The 16,708-nt window shown below is 39.8% G+C and overlaps 1 long non-coding RNA gene across 2 annotated transcripts in view; it reads left to right on the top strand.

The window, feature by feature from the left end:
* Window positions 1-16,708, top strand: part of LOC116667727 — a 305,537-nt gene that overhangs the window by 91,396 nt on the left and 197,433 nt on the right. The window lies entirely within an intron of this gene.

Here is a 16,708-nt window from a genome sequence, read left to right on the forward strand (position 1 = left end):
AGATGTTATAACTGGCATATTAGTTTGCTAGGGTTGCCATAGCCAAGTACCTCAAACTGGGTGGCTTAAACCACGCAAATTTATTGTCTCACAGTTCTGGAGGCTTGAGGGCTGAGATCAAAGAGTTGTTGGCAGGATTGCTACCTTCCGAGGGCTGTGAGGGAGAACCTGTTCCATACCTTTCTCCTGGGTTTGGAGGTTTCCTGGAAATCTACAACATTCCTTAGCTTATAGATGTATTATCCTGACCCCTGCCTTCCTCTTTGTTTGGTGTTCTCCCTGTGTGCATGTCTCTTTGTCCAAATTTCTCCCTTTTATAAGGACACAATCACACTGGATTAGAGCCCACCCTAATGATTTCATCTTAGCTCGATCACCTGCGAAAACCCTATTTCCAAATAAGGTCACATTCAGAGGTATTGAGGGTTAGGACTTTGACATATCTTTTTTTGGGGGGGGGGGATACCATTCAACCTGTAACAACTGTTTCAAAGGAAAAGCCAAAATAGCACAGTAATATCAGTAAAGGGATGTTGAGATGAATTGCAAATGGAGACAAAACTTTTTTCCACAGGGCTGGTTGTTGTTGGTGGGGGTGAGGGAGGTTATCAATTCAGTCATTACCACAAGGATAGAGATTACATATCTACCAGTTATCTATGATTTACAAAGTTCTGCAAAAAAACTCTAACACAATGAACAGGGGTAGAATTTCATAACCGGCTATAGATGATACATAGCATTGAAACATAAAGTATTTTCCCAGACTGCTATTAGTCCATTCATTTTATTTCATGGATTAAGTGGTCCTAAAATCTGCTGAGCATTCAGTAGTCCTGGAATCTCATTTGCATGATTCACTTTCTTGGCAAACTTGCAGCCACCTCCATCTTCTAGTCCTGTTTGCAGTAGCATTGGTGGGAGGTTTGGCCATGTTTCTGCAGTGGGGCTGTTGGATGCTTGAGGATGGCAGAGTTGTAGAGTTGCAGATGTCCTCTGTTCATTCCCACTTGGTCACCTCAGGGAGGCAGGAGACCAGGCTTCTCGGATGCATTCCCACAGCTGCATGAGCTGCACCATCTGGGACACCATGAGCCATTTTCTGTGTTGTATTTACCATCTCTGGTCTTCCTGCCTCAGCCTCCAAAATGCTTAAGGCAGAATTCTCCAGTGTTTGCTGGACCTGCTGAAATTCTTTCCATGGCCACATGGATGTGAGAGAAAAGAACTGACAGAGACAGAAACAGATTTTCAGAGTTTCTATGTATTAAAGAATGAAACACAAGCTGAACTTCTTCAGAAAGTGCTTTAAGAAATTGTAGACACAGGGGCTCAAGAAGGAGATGTCTTTCTCTTTGATAAAAATAACTTTGGGAAAAGATAAATTCAGGAATTCTCTCCCCCATGATTCATTACTCTTTGGCATACTTACTGTATCATTTCCCTCTTTTTACTATGTTGCTTTTTTTTTTTTTTCCCGAAAGAGAAAATCTTACTGGAGAAAACCAGGCCAAGCTCAACAAGGCCAAGGAACTTTCCCGCAAGAAATGATTCTATCTGTAACAAGGCCAGTCTCGTGGACTGCCGCTCATAATCTATAGGAAAGCAGTAAATTTCCTTTCATCTTTTTGCCCAATTTTCTCATTTACTCCCACTTATTTAAGCTCTTACCAATTTCTTAGGTTGCACCCTTCCCAGCAGTTCCCCAAGCAGATGTCCTGCCATGGTCAAAAGTCTCAATCTTAAATTCTTCATCAGCACCATGGGCCTCTGCAGGCAGAACCCACCCTCTAAAGCTTGGGTGGCCCTTGTCATTTCTCTTTCCTGTCTGTTGGTGAACTCGCCTCACATGTCTGAAGAGAAAACAGAAGAGGAATAGTGCTCTTTGCATTTTGTCTCTAAATCCCAGGCCAAGATTCCTTCAGGCTTCTCAGTTTCTTCTGAGACCTCATTTGCCTGGCTGATTCATTATGTGAAATCCTGGGCACTCTTCTATCTCTTAGGAACTATATACTCTTTCTAGACTTTGCCAGTTCCCCTCACTTATTCCTTCTTTTCAGCTTTTTCCATTTATTAAGTACTGATTGCATGATGGGCAGTTTTTTTGTTTTTTGTTTTTGTTTTTTTGGTGAATGGGCAGAGGTCATTATGTCTATTTATTTATTATTAGTTTTGTTTTTTTTTTAACGGAGGTACTGGGGATTGAACCCAGGACCTCGTGCATGTTAAGCACGTGCTCTACTACTTGAGCTATACCCTCTCCCCGGCTAAGCACTTTAATACATTATTTTATCTCATCTTCAACACAGCTCTGTGGAGTAGGTGCAGTAATGATTCTCAGTTTATAGTTGAGAAAGCAGGTTAAAGATGGTTAGAAGACCAGCCTGTGGTCATGTGGCTAAGTTGAAGAATCAGGATTTGAATACAGGCCTAAATGATGGAAAAGCCAATATAATTTACTTGCATGATCATGTGCCATGGGGGAGAAGCTTGTAGTATAAGATTCTAGGGAAAAAATGGTGAAATCAATATATTTTGTCAGCTACAAAACTTTGAAGAAGACGAGCTGCCAAAAGTGATTAGGGTGGGGACCTCAGGTTAGGTAAATTATGGTGAGTTATTGGTGTTCTCACAATGTGGTGCTTCCCTATTTTCCTTGGATTGCTTCCTTTCATGTACTTCTCTCAAAGGCTGAGACTATCCTGGGGCCGCATTGATCTCTCTGAAGGCAGAAGGTTACATGATTTTCTGGGGATCAGACTTTTAATGAATTCTGGCAGGGATGGTCTAGCATGTAGACATTTCTAAATTTTCAAATATGAAATTTAGAAAATTTAGAAACATATGAAATTTTATCTTTGAGGTTCCTCATCTCTCATTTTTGTTATCCTTTTCCTTTTTTCACATTTGAGCCCAATCTCTCTCCCTCACTGCAAAATCCCATTGCAGTGGTCCTTATACCTATTGTGATGGTCCGGAATCAAGTCTGCCTTTACTATCTTTAACAAGAACAGTTATGGTGCTATGACTTGGAATAGATCAGGTTCATCACTGGACCCCCAGACCTCTCACCTAGGACCCTAAGAGTGCATCTTTGCAGCCTTTGTCTTCAATCCTGAATGACTGCTCAGGGATCCATTGAAGAGTCTAACTCCTGAACCAGGGCTCCAGACAGACTTCCTTTGAAGCTGGTAAAGACAGATTTTGACTCTTAAGATTCAGAGTATACTCCAGAAGCTGAGTCAGAGTTCCAGACAGAGATGCTGGGTGAGAGTCCAACGTGTCTCTGTTTGTCAGAAGCTGAGTTAGACAGCTCATTTCTTTTCATTTTTTTCCTTTTTGCAGCTGAGATCTGTTTATTTTTTATTTTGGGGGGGAGGGGAAGGTAACTCAGTTTATTTATGTATTTATGTTTAGAGGAGGTACTGGGAATTGAACCTAGGACCTTGCACATGCTAAGCATGCACTCTACCACTTGAGCTGTACCCTCCCACAAGAAGCTGAGTTAGAGTCCCAGGCTTCCTTGTTTGAAAGGTGCTTGCTGAGCTGGAAGTCTCTTCTTCCTGGCTTTCTTTCCTAAGTGAGGAGTATTCCCTGATTTGGGGGCTGGAAGTCTTTCTCCTTGGCTCTCTAGGAGGCCTCTCTGTTCTTTCTATGGGATTCTGCTTCTCCAATGGGAACCTCTCCGTCCACTGAAACCCCATTCTTGAACCTCTACTGGTTATGTGCTCCATAACTCTGCTGCTGTTCTTTGGGCATGATTTTGCTGGGATAGTTTGGAACTTCACTGGCTTCTTTGGAAAACTTGAGATCTCCCCAAACTGGCTTTCCTAGGACCTCTCCCTTCCCATTGTATCTGCTCCTCTTTCCTCCTCTTGCCACCTTTCTTGTTCCCTCCGGTTCCCCTGAATCCTTTTATACGTCCCCTTCAAACCTCTACCTCCTCCATCCCTCTGTCCACCCTGCCAGACCTTTCCCTTTCCACTTTGGCCCCCTGGCTTCCTATAGCCACTTGAATTTTAGGCCCCCTACCCTCCATCAAGGGCCCTCAAGGGACCCAGGGACTTCCAAAAGCACCTGAGGATGAAAAGAGTAAAAAGGGCTACTTAGAAACAGACCTAGATGTGCACTGGAGACATCTAGATAGCTACTGGTTATCTACTTGGTCAGTGGCCTAAAATTTGGTCCACAGCCTCCATCAGATTACATATCAGGGCCAAAGAAAATCTTAAAAGTCTCCTCCACAGATATTGGTAGACAGGTAATCTTAACTGGTCCCTTTTGCTGGAAACACAATTTAGACAAAAATATAAAGAAGAAATAAACTAGAGAGTTTGTATTACTATGTTTTACTGACTCATGACTAAAATTTTAGAATAAAGGCTATAAGATCTCTGTTGCATTTGTAAGCATGTTATAAATGCATGTGATATTCTTCTATTTCTGGATGGTATTACCAAATTAACTTATAAAATATTTTAAAGGAATTCTTTTCAAACTGACTTAGAGACAAATGAACACATATAAATTAAGTTTTCCTAAAACTGTCAGAAATATAGAAACCAACCGAAGTGTTTTTTAAGTTTACATGATCGGGGATATTCTTTGGTAAATAAAGGTAGTTTTAAAATTGTTGATAGAATAAAACATGTATGTCTTCAGCAGTTTCAGCATTAAATATAATGTGGATAGACATTTTTTTCCTACCTAGGTTTTTGATTCAAACAAGCTTTTATTGTCTCTACTAAATATTCACATTTATAAAACTATAAATCTAACCTCAGAACAAAATGTACAGTAAAATGGAATTGCTTGATGCATGTCAAGCATGACAGTAAAAAAGAAAAAGAAAGAATCATATGTTTAACTTCAGGTTTTCTAGTTTTGTGATTTTGTGTGTGTGTGTGTGTGGATACTTTCCTGAATAGTCAACAAGGGAAATAAATAAAGATGATGGCTAGCTTTGTTTAATGTCTCATGAAATTTTTATGAGCAATTCAAGCATAAGTATAAGAACAAGTGAATTAAATAAATATAAGTTGGATAAAATTTATGAATGAACTTTCTAACAATAATTTTGCTTTATGTCTACTTAAAAATAGTTGCAAAATGTTTTTGATAATTTGAAACCTTAAAGCTACATTAAGTTAAATGATAGAATTCATTGAATAGCTAGATAATTTCCAAATAAGATAAAATATTGAGACATAATTGCTGAACATAAATTTATTTTTGGTATCTTGTTTTTATACATTACAGAGAAGCCAAATATATTTGCATCTGTTAATAAGCATCAGAAATTGTACTATGAAAAAGACATCCCTCTAGAAAATTATGAAATTATATATTCATAAATTGGCTACAGAATGAAAGTATGTGGCAGACAGTTCATAATCTTCCACTCCTTGTTTTCACTGAAAAGTAGGGTTGCTAATGGTTAAAAATTCTAATCAATATGTATAAATGAATCTATTAGAAATAATAAGGGCAGAGAAAAAAATTCTGTGTGCAGAAAAGTAAAATATGTTTTTGATAAGGGAAGGTATGACGTATGTGTTTTTGTTAAGGGAAAAAAAGAGTAGTTTTGTCCTAAAGTAGAATAGCTTATTGTTCCAGAATTAGATATAAGAGAGTAAGACAAAAAATGAATCAGTATTAAAAAAATTTTTTTAGAAGGTTTATGGAAAAGGAAGCTTGGAAAAAGAATTCTTTTCTTGTGTGGCCAAAACTGGCCAAGATTGGATGGATTTGTTTACATGGGTTTTTAAAAAACCTTAGCCTTAGTATTAATGGTTCATTGATACAAAGCTACCGCTTGATTTTCTCCCTCTGTTGCAAAGTTTTCTTAGATTATTGGTTGGCTCTTAATAAGAAATTGTAAAAAAAAAAAAAAAGAATTTTCTTTACCTTTTAAGTAATCTGCCTGGGAAATCAAGGTTTTGTGTCTTAAAATAATTTCCTGTGCTTCATGCTGTCTTCATCAGCTCTTTGATTACTTAAGAAAACGAAGTCTCAATATTAACAGAGCTAAGTTTTTTTTTAACAACCATGTAACTTTCTGTATTTGCCTTTGAAATCTTTTAATGGCCACTTTGGTTAAATGGATAACTAAGTTATGTTTTGCTGTGACCTGTGATCCTATTTGGTCAAGTGTGCAAATCTTTTGACATTTTTGACAACTTTCCAAAATCAAATCCTTAAATGCAGTCTTTTTGACTTCAAACTAACTACAAGATTTCCCTGAAGCACTCCTAGAAAATCTCAAAGGATTTGTCTGTCACCTGGTAAAGGAAACGTGTTAAGGTAATTAGGTTGAGCTCGCTTCTCAAGGCCCACAGCACTAGGATGTCTTTCTCCTTAGAAGTTGATTAGCATGACTTGGGCCATTGAATTAGGACTCCCCACCTCCCGAAGCAAAGATTAATTTGGACTGTTTCTGGTTTTGCATTGGAAAAAGAAATTTCCAGCTTTTTCAGATAAGATCTCGGTCATTTACAAAGGCTATTACCTTTTCTCCACCCAGCAGGCCGTGATGGTCACATATGGTCATTGCTGGGGCCACCTCACCCTGGGAGGTCTTTCGAAAAGCTGAAAGACAACACTCTGGCCTCAGACCAAATGTGGAGTGGAAATGGCCTGGCTACTTGGCAGCTTCTCTGACAGCAGCCCTGCTTGTGGAGGCATCTAGTATCAGGAATATCTTGAGCTCGGGTCCTGGGAAAATTTTTCTCTCCTGCTTTTGTGGAAAAAAAAAAAGAAAGCTTTAGAGGCTCTGTGTATATGTGTGTGTGTGTATTATATGTCAAATACTTTCAGAAACCTTGGAACTAACCAAAATGGGTTTCAATCTAGAAACAGTATGTCATTTACGATTGAAACTTTCTATAACTCTTAAGGTTGAGGAACAGAGATTGTTACAGCAAGTTTGTTTTTTTTTTTAACTGCAGTTATTTTGGAGGTATGAGGGTGGGAAAGCAGATCGTAATTTAAATTATGTGCCAGACATTTTGCATGCAGTTTAATATGAAGACTGGGAGTCAGGATTTGGGATCTGCAGCCCAAACTGACTTCAGGAACATGCAGAAGAAAAGAACAGTGAGAGAGTAACAGTGATTAAGTGTGTTGGCTCAGGTGTTGGTCAAAATCTCAGGTTATTAGCTGTGTAACTTCTGGACAAATAACTCTCTAAGTCTATCTGCAACATGGGAAGAAAAATGCTTACTTTTTAGTTGTAAGGATTATTTCAATAATATATGTAAGGCGCTTAGCACAGTTTTAGGTACACATTAACTTCCCAATAAATGGTGGCTTTTATTATAATTACTGTTTCTATAATATGCCCAAACCAAACTTAACACTTCAGGGCAGCACCCTTAAGGTGGTGATAAGAATCTAGATTGTAGTTTCTGGGTGGCCTGCAGGGTGCAGGGGTTCAAGAAGCAGAGGGAGCCCATTCTGGAGCAGCTATCTCTAATTTCTCTTTATTAATGGCAATCACATTTGGACAGCACTTACAGTTTACAACTTGCTGTATCCTCCCGTTCTCTCCGACATCGTCTGTTTTTGTTACAAAAACATGTGGGGTAGATGAGGTTAGCCTAGTTCTTAGATAAGGAAACTGAGGTCCAGGGAGGTTAATGACTAGCCCAAAGTTGCACAGCTAATAAATGACAGAATTGCAGAACCAAGATATGAATATAGGTCTTAGAATTCCTAATTCAGGGGTTCTTTCTATTATACCACAGCAGTAAAAGTTCAACTAATATCAGAATCAGAAATTTTAAAATATGTACGCTACTTCTACAACAAATGATGATGCTGCCTTTTGTCAGCCTCGCATAGTAGTTTGAAATCTTCAGAGATCTTATTCACTTGCTCCCCACAAACCACGTGGAAGACATGTGTGTCTTCAGATGAAAATATATGGAAGTTTAGGGTCTTAAAGAGCTTGTTCAAATTCACTGGGGCCAGGTGGGGGCTGGTGATGGTGCAAACCAGACTTGTTCCCCACAGAGAGCCCCTCTGTGACCCCTGCAGGGCCTGCACAGGAACAAGCAGCTGCTAAACTCCCAGTTTGTGTGAATTGAACAATAATAATTAACAGTCAGGTCATAATTATATGCATGTTCCCATTTATCCCTCAGGACAGCCCACCAAGGTCTGACACATCACAAGCTGGGGAAGGTTCTGCTTGAGTCTCACATCCACACTCAAACACAGCACACATTCCTCTTTGATAAATCAGGTCAGGCTCATTAATTCTTAATGTGGGACCCTTTCTGGTACTAACTGGTTTCAGCGCAGGCTAATAAAAACCAAGATTCCAAATCAAGCACAAAACAAACTAACAAACCAATAGACCCCAGAAATCTATCAAGAGGTAAAAATAGAGATGAATGAGCTCCAGGTAGCTCCTCCACTCTCCTCCTTGCAACTTTAGTCATTAGATGTCATGTTCTCCCACCAGGAAGTCCCCACCCTCAGCCTTGAAAGTAAACTGAAACACTCCACGTTCCTGATGCTCTGTTGGGATGTATGGCCTGCAGAAACTGAATGATCTCAAGTTATTTTTGCTTAAAAGGGACAATGGGTTTTAAAAAGTAATGTGCTTTTGATCCCTGACTGCAAGTGAGCACCACGGAGCCAGCTTAGCCTCTTCCTCTCTTATCTACTACTCGCTCTCTTTTCCCTTGGTACAGCTATTGGCCGCAAATCCAGAACCGTGTAATCCTTCGCCTGGTGTCAAAGGCCTTTCAGGCTCCCATCCTGAACCATCAAAGATTCTTTCACTTCCTTTTAGCCTCTATAAATATCAATTTATTATTCCATCTGTCTGTTTCTGGTACTGACACTGAACCTCTTGACAACAGCTTGATTCGGGGGAAAGCTGAGATCTTAAACATTTCAGAGAAGCAGTGGGTGATGAGAGCATTAGTGTAGCTACTGAACTGATCCTTGGAGCAAAAAAGGGAAAAAAATGTTGGGTTTCAGAATTGTAAGAATTTTTTCATTGCATAGTATACCAACCAGGAGGGCAGCAAATCAGTTGATCGTATTGCCACAGAAGTTTTTCTTCCTGTAAGACAAGAAGGGTTACAGGTAGGCACAGATGGACCGAACTGCCAGGCAGAGGTGGCAAAACATGGAACTGAAATGTATTGAGAATCTCTGTATCTGAGAAGCCAGCAGTAGAATCAAGGATGGCCAAAGAGAAAATCCATTCTCCCTTGTGACCAACGACTAGAGCAAAGCTGTTCTCTTCCTGCTCCAGGAACAATTAAGAGCAACCACTGACCTGTCTATTGACAAGCCAGTGAAATATGATGGGTCTAACCAAGTTGATTCTTAGCAGAACAATACATGGCAGGCCTCTTAACTTCTCCGAGCTTCTAACCACTACACCACACAGTCTCTCTAGCCCTTGAAGGGGACCTCAAGTTTCAGTATTCTACAGAAGTGTGCAGAGCTGGGCTTCCCAAACTGTAGTTTGCATCGGAATAGTTTGCATCGGAATCCCGTGGAGAGCTTCTGAAAACAGATTCCTGGGCCCGACACCAGAATTTCAGATTCAGTAGGTCTGGGGAGGGCCCAAGAATTTGCATTTCTAACAAGTTCCCAATTGACATTGATGCTGCTGGTCTGGGGACGATGTCTTATGAATAGTTCATCTAGAGGAAAAGCAAGGACTTGGGAGTAGGCAGACATGGATTCTGGCCCCAGTTCTTCCACTTCCTGCGTGCCTCTGAGTGAGCCGCTGAACTTATTTGAGCTTTGATTTTCTCATCTAACAGGGCAAATAATGGCAGGAAATGGTAGAGTGGTTAGACACGTGGACTGTGTTCAAATCTGGCCCTGCCACTAACTGCCTATGGGAACTTAGTCAAGCTCCTTGACTCTGAATCCCCCAATTTCTTCACCTATAAAGTGAAGGTGATAATCACATAGAGTTGCTGTGAGCACTGAGTGATTGCAGATACATAAAACATTCACAACACTGCTTGGCCCGTGGCAAAAATGATGTGAAAATTTGCTAGTATGATTTTTTTTTAGTTGTGTGAATTATATGAGATACAGCACATAAAGTGCCTTATGTCTTGTCAGGCACAAAGAAAATGCTCAGAGAAAATGCATGGTACATGTCAGTTTCCTCTCTTCAACTCCAAAACAGGGAAGTCAGAGTTGTAACTGCCAACTGAAAGATTGTCCTTTAAGCGGCAATCTCGCCAGATCCCACCTCCTCTGACCTGAAGGGTCTGTACCAGTAGGGCCTTCCTTTGAGCAAAGACCAGCAAATTGGAATATTTAACCCATTTGTGTTAGGTGTTCATGAGTGTGGGAAAGGCTTGAGGAATGCCCCTCAGGATGCGGAATGGCTGGCATTCCATTTCAGGGATAGAACCACCTAAGTGTGGCTCAGACCCACCTCACCATTTAAGGACTCAGGCTGATCCACTTCCTTCATCCTGCCCTGCTTACAGCTCCAGGCAACCCCTAAATTACCGCTAAGCTGATTGCTAGGCACTACAGCTGTAGTCATTTATCTTATTTTCCAGTTCTATTTTCTTGTAGAGGCCTGTGGATAAAGGGCAGGGTCGAAGTTTAGATTAAAGGGTCCATCATCCCTGTTGTTTCCAGGAAGAATCTAGTGAGCTGCTTTAGGACAAAGCATTCAAATATATTTTACAAAGTCTGTGTATTAAAAAATCCCTGCTGGATGTTTTTGATATCTAGTGGTATATAGTAAAGGCCCTGAGAAGTCCTGCAATAAAGAAATAATCAATTTTATCCTTAACTCAGCAGTTCTCAGATTGTTTGACCATGGAAACATTTTTCTTTGAAACAAGTAATACCTCTTAACGTTTGACAGAATGTACTGTGGCAAATGCTGGATCCTGCAGAAATTTACTTTATTTATTATTGTTATTATTATTATTATTTTTTTATTGAAGTATAGTCAATTACAATGTGTCAATCTCTGGTATACAGCACAATGTCCCAGTCATGCATATTCATACATGTATTTGTTTTCATATTTTTTCCATTAAAGGTTATTACAAGATATTGAACATAGTTCCCTGTGCTATATACAAAAGAAAAAAATTTTAAAAGTCTATTTTTATATATAGTGGCTAACATTTGTAAATTTCAAAATCCCAAATTTATCCCCTCCCACCCCCTTTCCCCAGTAACCATAAGATTGTTTATTAAGTCTGAGAGTTTATTTCTGTTTTGTAGATGAGTTCATTGTGTCCTATTTTTTTTTTTTTTTTAGATACCACGTATGAGTGATATCATATGGTATTTTTCTTTTTCTTTTTGGCTTACTTCACTTAGAATGACGATCTCTAGGTCCATCCATGTTGCTGCAAATGGCATTATTTTATTCTTTTTTATGACAAAGTAGTATTCCATTGTATAAATGTATCACAATTTCTTTATCCAGTCATCTGTCAGTGGACATTTAGGTTACTTCCATGTCTTGGCTATTGTATATAGTGCTGCTATGAACATTGGGGTGCATGTATCTTTTTGCATTAGAGTTCCTTCTGGATATATACCCAGAAGTGGGATTGCTGGATCATATGGTAAGTCTATTTTTAGTTTTTTGAGGAATCTTCATACTGTTTTCCATAATGGCTGCACCAAACTATATTCTCACCAATAGTGTAGGAGGGTTCCCTTTTCTCCACAGCCTCTCTAGCATTTATCATTCATGGACTTTTGAATGATGGCCATTCTGACTGGTATAAGGTGATACCTTATTGTAGTTTTGATTTGCATTTCTCTCATAATTAGTGATATTGAGAATTTTTTCATGTGCCTATTGGCCATTTGTATGTCTTCATTGGAGAAATGCTTGTTTAGATCTTCTGCCCATTTTTGGACTGGGTTGTTTGTTTTATTGTTGTTATTATTAAGTTGTATGACCTGTTTATATATTCTGGAAATTAAGCCTTTGTCAGTCACAACATTTGCAAATATTTTCTCTCATTCTGTAGGTTGTCGTTTTGTTTTGCTTATGGTTTCCTTTGCTGTGCAAAAGCTTATGAGTTTAATTAGGTCCCATTTGTTTATTTTTGCTCTTATTTCCATTGCCTGGGTAGCCTGCCCTAGGAGAACGTTGCTAAGATTTATATCAGGGAATGTTTTGCCTATGTTTTCTTCTAGGAGATTTATTATGTCTTGTCTATTTAAGTCTTTAAGCCATTTTGAGTTTATTTTTGTGTATTGAGTGAGGGAGTGTTCTAAAGATCCCACAGAAATTGAAATGCCCACCTGTGAAACTTTCCCTGGGGGGAAATAGGAGATATATGTTAGTCTCTAGCTGTTTTAATTTATTGCTAGACCCATGCTAAGCATTTGTCAAGCACTAGCTCTCCAAATATCACCTATACAACCTGTTGACAAGACAAAACTCTGCTTATTGTTTATTGTGGCAAAGCTAATAACCACCCAGACAGAGCTCAGGTAATGTCTCCAAGGGGAAGGGGCAAGGTCAGATTTTATTGAGAATTCAAAGTTTGGTTTAAGGTGCTCTTTCAATGAAGGGGCTAGATTGGATAAGGTTAATGATTTGACAGTTTAGGATTGGAAGAAGCAAGAAAAGGATTTTAAAGTGAGGTATTTGAGGATCTTTAGGGTGTTAACTGACTCTTAATGCTTCCTGTTGAAGAGGTGAAGGGTCTTTTGGGGAAGTTCCTGTAATGAACAGTCAGGTGATTTATCTGGGCAAGAGGCTCCTGGGTTAGTAAAGGAATGATAAGGAGGACAATGGAGTAGTAAGTTCTGTTAATATATTGTGAAAAGTAAGGGTGTGTGTGTGTGTGTGTGTGTGTGTGTGTGTGTGTGTGTGTGTGTGTTTGGGGGTGGAGAAGGGTTACATAGTTTCAGTCCTCAGTTTCCAAGCTGTGTTTATGGGGTAGATGATGTCTATTCTTACTCTTAATTCTTGAATTTATTGCTTGAATGAATGCAATGAATGCTCATCTGTTTTATTTTAGGTATATCCTCCAGGCTACAATTCAATGCGATATAACCTGAGGATGTTATTTGTGTTGGATTCTACAAGTTCATCATTGTTGAGTTACCATTGTATGTCAATGCCAAGATCTACTCCCCACCCCCTATGTTTGAATATGTATTGTGTCAATGCACTTAGATGAACCTCAGGCCGCCCAGAACTGAGAAACTCCTCTTTAGAACAGTTGCATTTAGAGACATAGTGACAGAAATAGCATCCATTCCTTTGTTGGGTTTTAGCATATTTTGGAATGAGGATAGATAACAACTTTGAAATTAGAGGTAGCCCTTTGTCTCCTGAGGATAGAGCCTCCTGGAAGTGGTGAATCCCTTGGTCATATTCATGATGAAGGATGCATTGATGTGAACTGCTTTCCATTTACTTAAGAAGTTCATGTCTTTAATGTGTTCCTTATTTTACAAATACAAAGTGTCACTAGTCACTCAAGTTTTATATTACATTTTAGGAAAAAATGGCAAATTTGGTCCCCAAAGGAGCAGAGTACAGAATGAACTACAGATTGAACTGACATCTTTAATAACCATAAAGGCATATTCCATGAGTTAAATGTGAACAAAAAAATAAAACTTCCAATTTAATCTCAACTCTCTGACATTGTGCAACCAACTCAGATGATATTTTCTAGGAAATTATTTTACCTTTTCTATTACTTGGTAAAGCTACTTTTGGTGAGCTAGGTTTATCTCCAGGTATTTGATCTTACTTGGCAAAAAGAAAAAATTTGGGCTGATGATGCAGTCACTTTGAAAGCATAGGAGTGGTTCTAACTTACATACTATTTAACACTTTCTGTCAAAAGTTGATATAATTTTATTGTAAAAATAAAAAAGATGTGTCTAAGATCTTAGTACAAATTTAATGTGAACTTTAATAACCAAATACTAGCTGAATGAAAGCAGGCCTAATTATTTAGATAGCAAGAAAGAATTCATGAAAAATATGAAATATAGGCTATATTTTTAAGAAAATGGACATATAGTAAGTAGAGACAGTACAGTCCAGTGACAGACACTTATTGAAATTCATACCAATTGCAGCATTAGTCTCAATCCTGGGAATCCAAAAATCAGGGAGAGTATCAGTGCTTGTTCTTGAGCTCATTGTCTAGAAGGCAGGACTGAGATGAAAGCATGAATGTCAGACAATAGCAGATACTATGGTGGAGGGGTTACAAAATACTGGGGATTGGTAGAAGGTTTCTAGAAGAGATAATGTATTAGTTACGTATTGCTGTGTAATAGTAACCCCAAAGGCAGTACCTTTGAACAATAAACACATAGTTTCTGGGTCTAGAAACTTGGAGTGGCTTAGCTGGGTGGTTCTGGCTCAGGGTCTCTCATGAGGTTGCAGTCCTGATGTTGGCCAAAGCTGTTGTCATCTGAAGGCTTGACAGGGGGAGGATCCACTTTCAAGATGGCACATTCACATGGCTCTTGGAGGAGACCTCAATTCCCTGCCATGGAGATCTCTCTATAGGGCTACTTGTAACAGGGCAGCTAAATCCATCCCAGAGTGAGGAATCTAAGAGAGAGAAAGGCAAAAGCCACAGTGTCTTTTATAACCTAACCTCAGGAGTGACATTCTGTCACCCTCCGTAGCCTACTGAGCACTCAGATCAACCTGATACAGTGTGGGAGAAGACTATACAGAGGCGTGACTACCAGCAAGCAGGGGTCACTGGGGACCATCTTGGAGAATGGCTACCATAGACACTACCTAACCCTAGTCGAAGTTCCTAGGGATTATACTTTGATAAACCCGTATTTAAAATAATTTTTAGTTAACTGATAATCTTAACTGGAATATGAATGTCTATATATAAAAGGAGAATAATAGTAGTAGGCACTATTTATTGAACTCTTTCTATGGGACAGGCACTTTCCATGTATCATCTCATTAAGAGACAGCACAGCATAGTGTTTAGACATCTGGATTCTAGAGCCACATAGGCTTAAAAAAAATTATTGTCATGTTGGAGCAGATTGCTTAACCAATCTGTGCCTTAGTTTTCTTATCTGTAGGCAAAAGGAATTGTATGTCCCTCCTAAGATTGTCTTGAGGTTAAAGTAAGCCCAATCACCAGGCTCTCCCTTAATTGCTGGTATACTTAGATTCCAAAACCCAATTTTTTCCCCCTTTTCTTCATTAATTTTTTTTACCCAAGGGAGACTGCAGGGCAAAGACACTACCTTGAACTGACCCAGTGGGAAGCAAGGAAATCTGAGTTCAGAATTGGACGTCCTCTACGAAATAGGCTGGTCAACTCCCATAATGCCAGTCAGCTAGGCTGAGTTTCAAGTTGTCAGTCTACTGTTATGCTCACTCCTGCTGGGAAAATGGGAAAAAAAAAACAACAAAAAAGTGGGTCACCCCATGGACTAATGTGCAAGTAACTACTACTCCCTAGGGAGGGCAGCTCTGCTCAGTGGCTTGGAGCAACCCACACTTTTACCACAAGACGTGGAAAACCAGCCAATAAGCCTCCCCAGGGTGTCCCTCTGACCTCATGCCCTACAACTGAGCACATTTTCTCTTCTTGGCCCTGACACCCCTTGAAGTCCCACTTCTGTTCTCATCTGGTTCAATCCAGTTTAATTTGGCTCTTGTCATTTTTATCTCTTTAGCATTTGGTCAAAGTGTCCCTATAGGTACCCCTTCCCTGCAACTATTTCTGTCTTTAGAAAATAGAAACCTTGGATATAGGTGCTGGCTCCTCCGTGGCTAGGTCATCTGCCCACAGCCCTCCCAGGTTACTGCGGGTATGCCATTGCATTCATCTATCACTCTGGATTGTGAAAACAGCTTTCACAGACTAAACAACCCAAAGCCCCAGACGAGTTCATCTGAGTTTGCAAAAGTCTCTAGGGACGTCTCATTTCCTTTTCTTGCACACAGTTATTTAAAAATAAATGGCAAAGACTTATAATGGCAATGAGGGGAAACTGTCTTCAGAATGACTCCCCCCACCTCCTACTTCCTACCCACCACTCTCCTTTGGGAATAACACTGTTAAGACCCTTTAAAAAGTACATGAGAAAACCAAGTACTCACTAGGGATTAAGCGTCAAATGAGAACAGAGTCTGAACTGTATTAGTAAATCCTCATTAGCGGATGGCTGTCAGTTGGGTTCCTATATTAACCTTTTTATGATGAAAGGCAAGATTTACCATTATCACCAAGATAAAGGACCTTCCCAGAGTTGGAGCAGCCTCCACCATTCTGGGGGAAGTTGCCATCCCTGGCCCCAGTCCCTACCTGCTGGCAGCACAGCTTTTGTAGTCAGCCGTCCACAGCTGGGGCGGGATGGGGGCCGAGAGGCCCGAGCAAGCTCTTCTTTCACATCTGCTAAGCCCCCTCCTTCCCTTTGTTGAAACTTTTCTCGAACTGTCTCCTTAGAGAAGTCTGCTTAAAATCTCTGACTGGGCAGCCCCTTTCCCTGTCGCCACAGTCAACCATCCACCTAGTCTAGCCACTCCCTATGGATTTTTTTCACAAATGAATGCCTGCGTCTTTCTTCACAAAAAGGATATAAAAGTCACATGAGTATATGTGCCTGTTCATCTTACTGCTTTCAGAAATGCATAGTTGGAGGGAACGAGCCCATTCTGAGACTTGGCACTGTTGGGAGTTAGGGGTGTGTTCAAGATCGTGGGCTTTGGAGTAGG

This window comes from Camelus ferus, chromosome 12 (assembly GCF_009834535.1).
Source record: "Camelus ferus isolate YT-003-E chromosome 12, BCGSAC_Cfer_1.0, whole genome shotgun sequence".
In the NCBI taxonomy this organism is placed as follows: Eukaryota; Metazoa; Chordata; class Mammalia; order Artiodactyla; family Camelidae; genus Camelus; species Camelus ferus.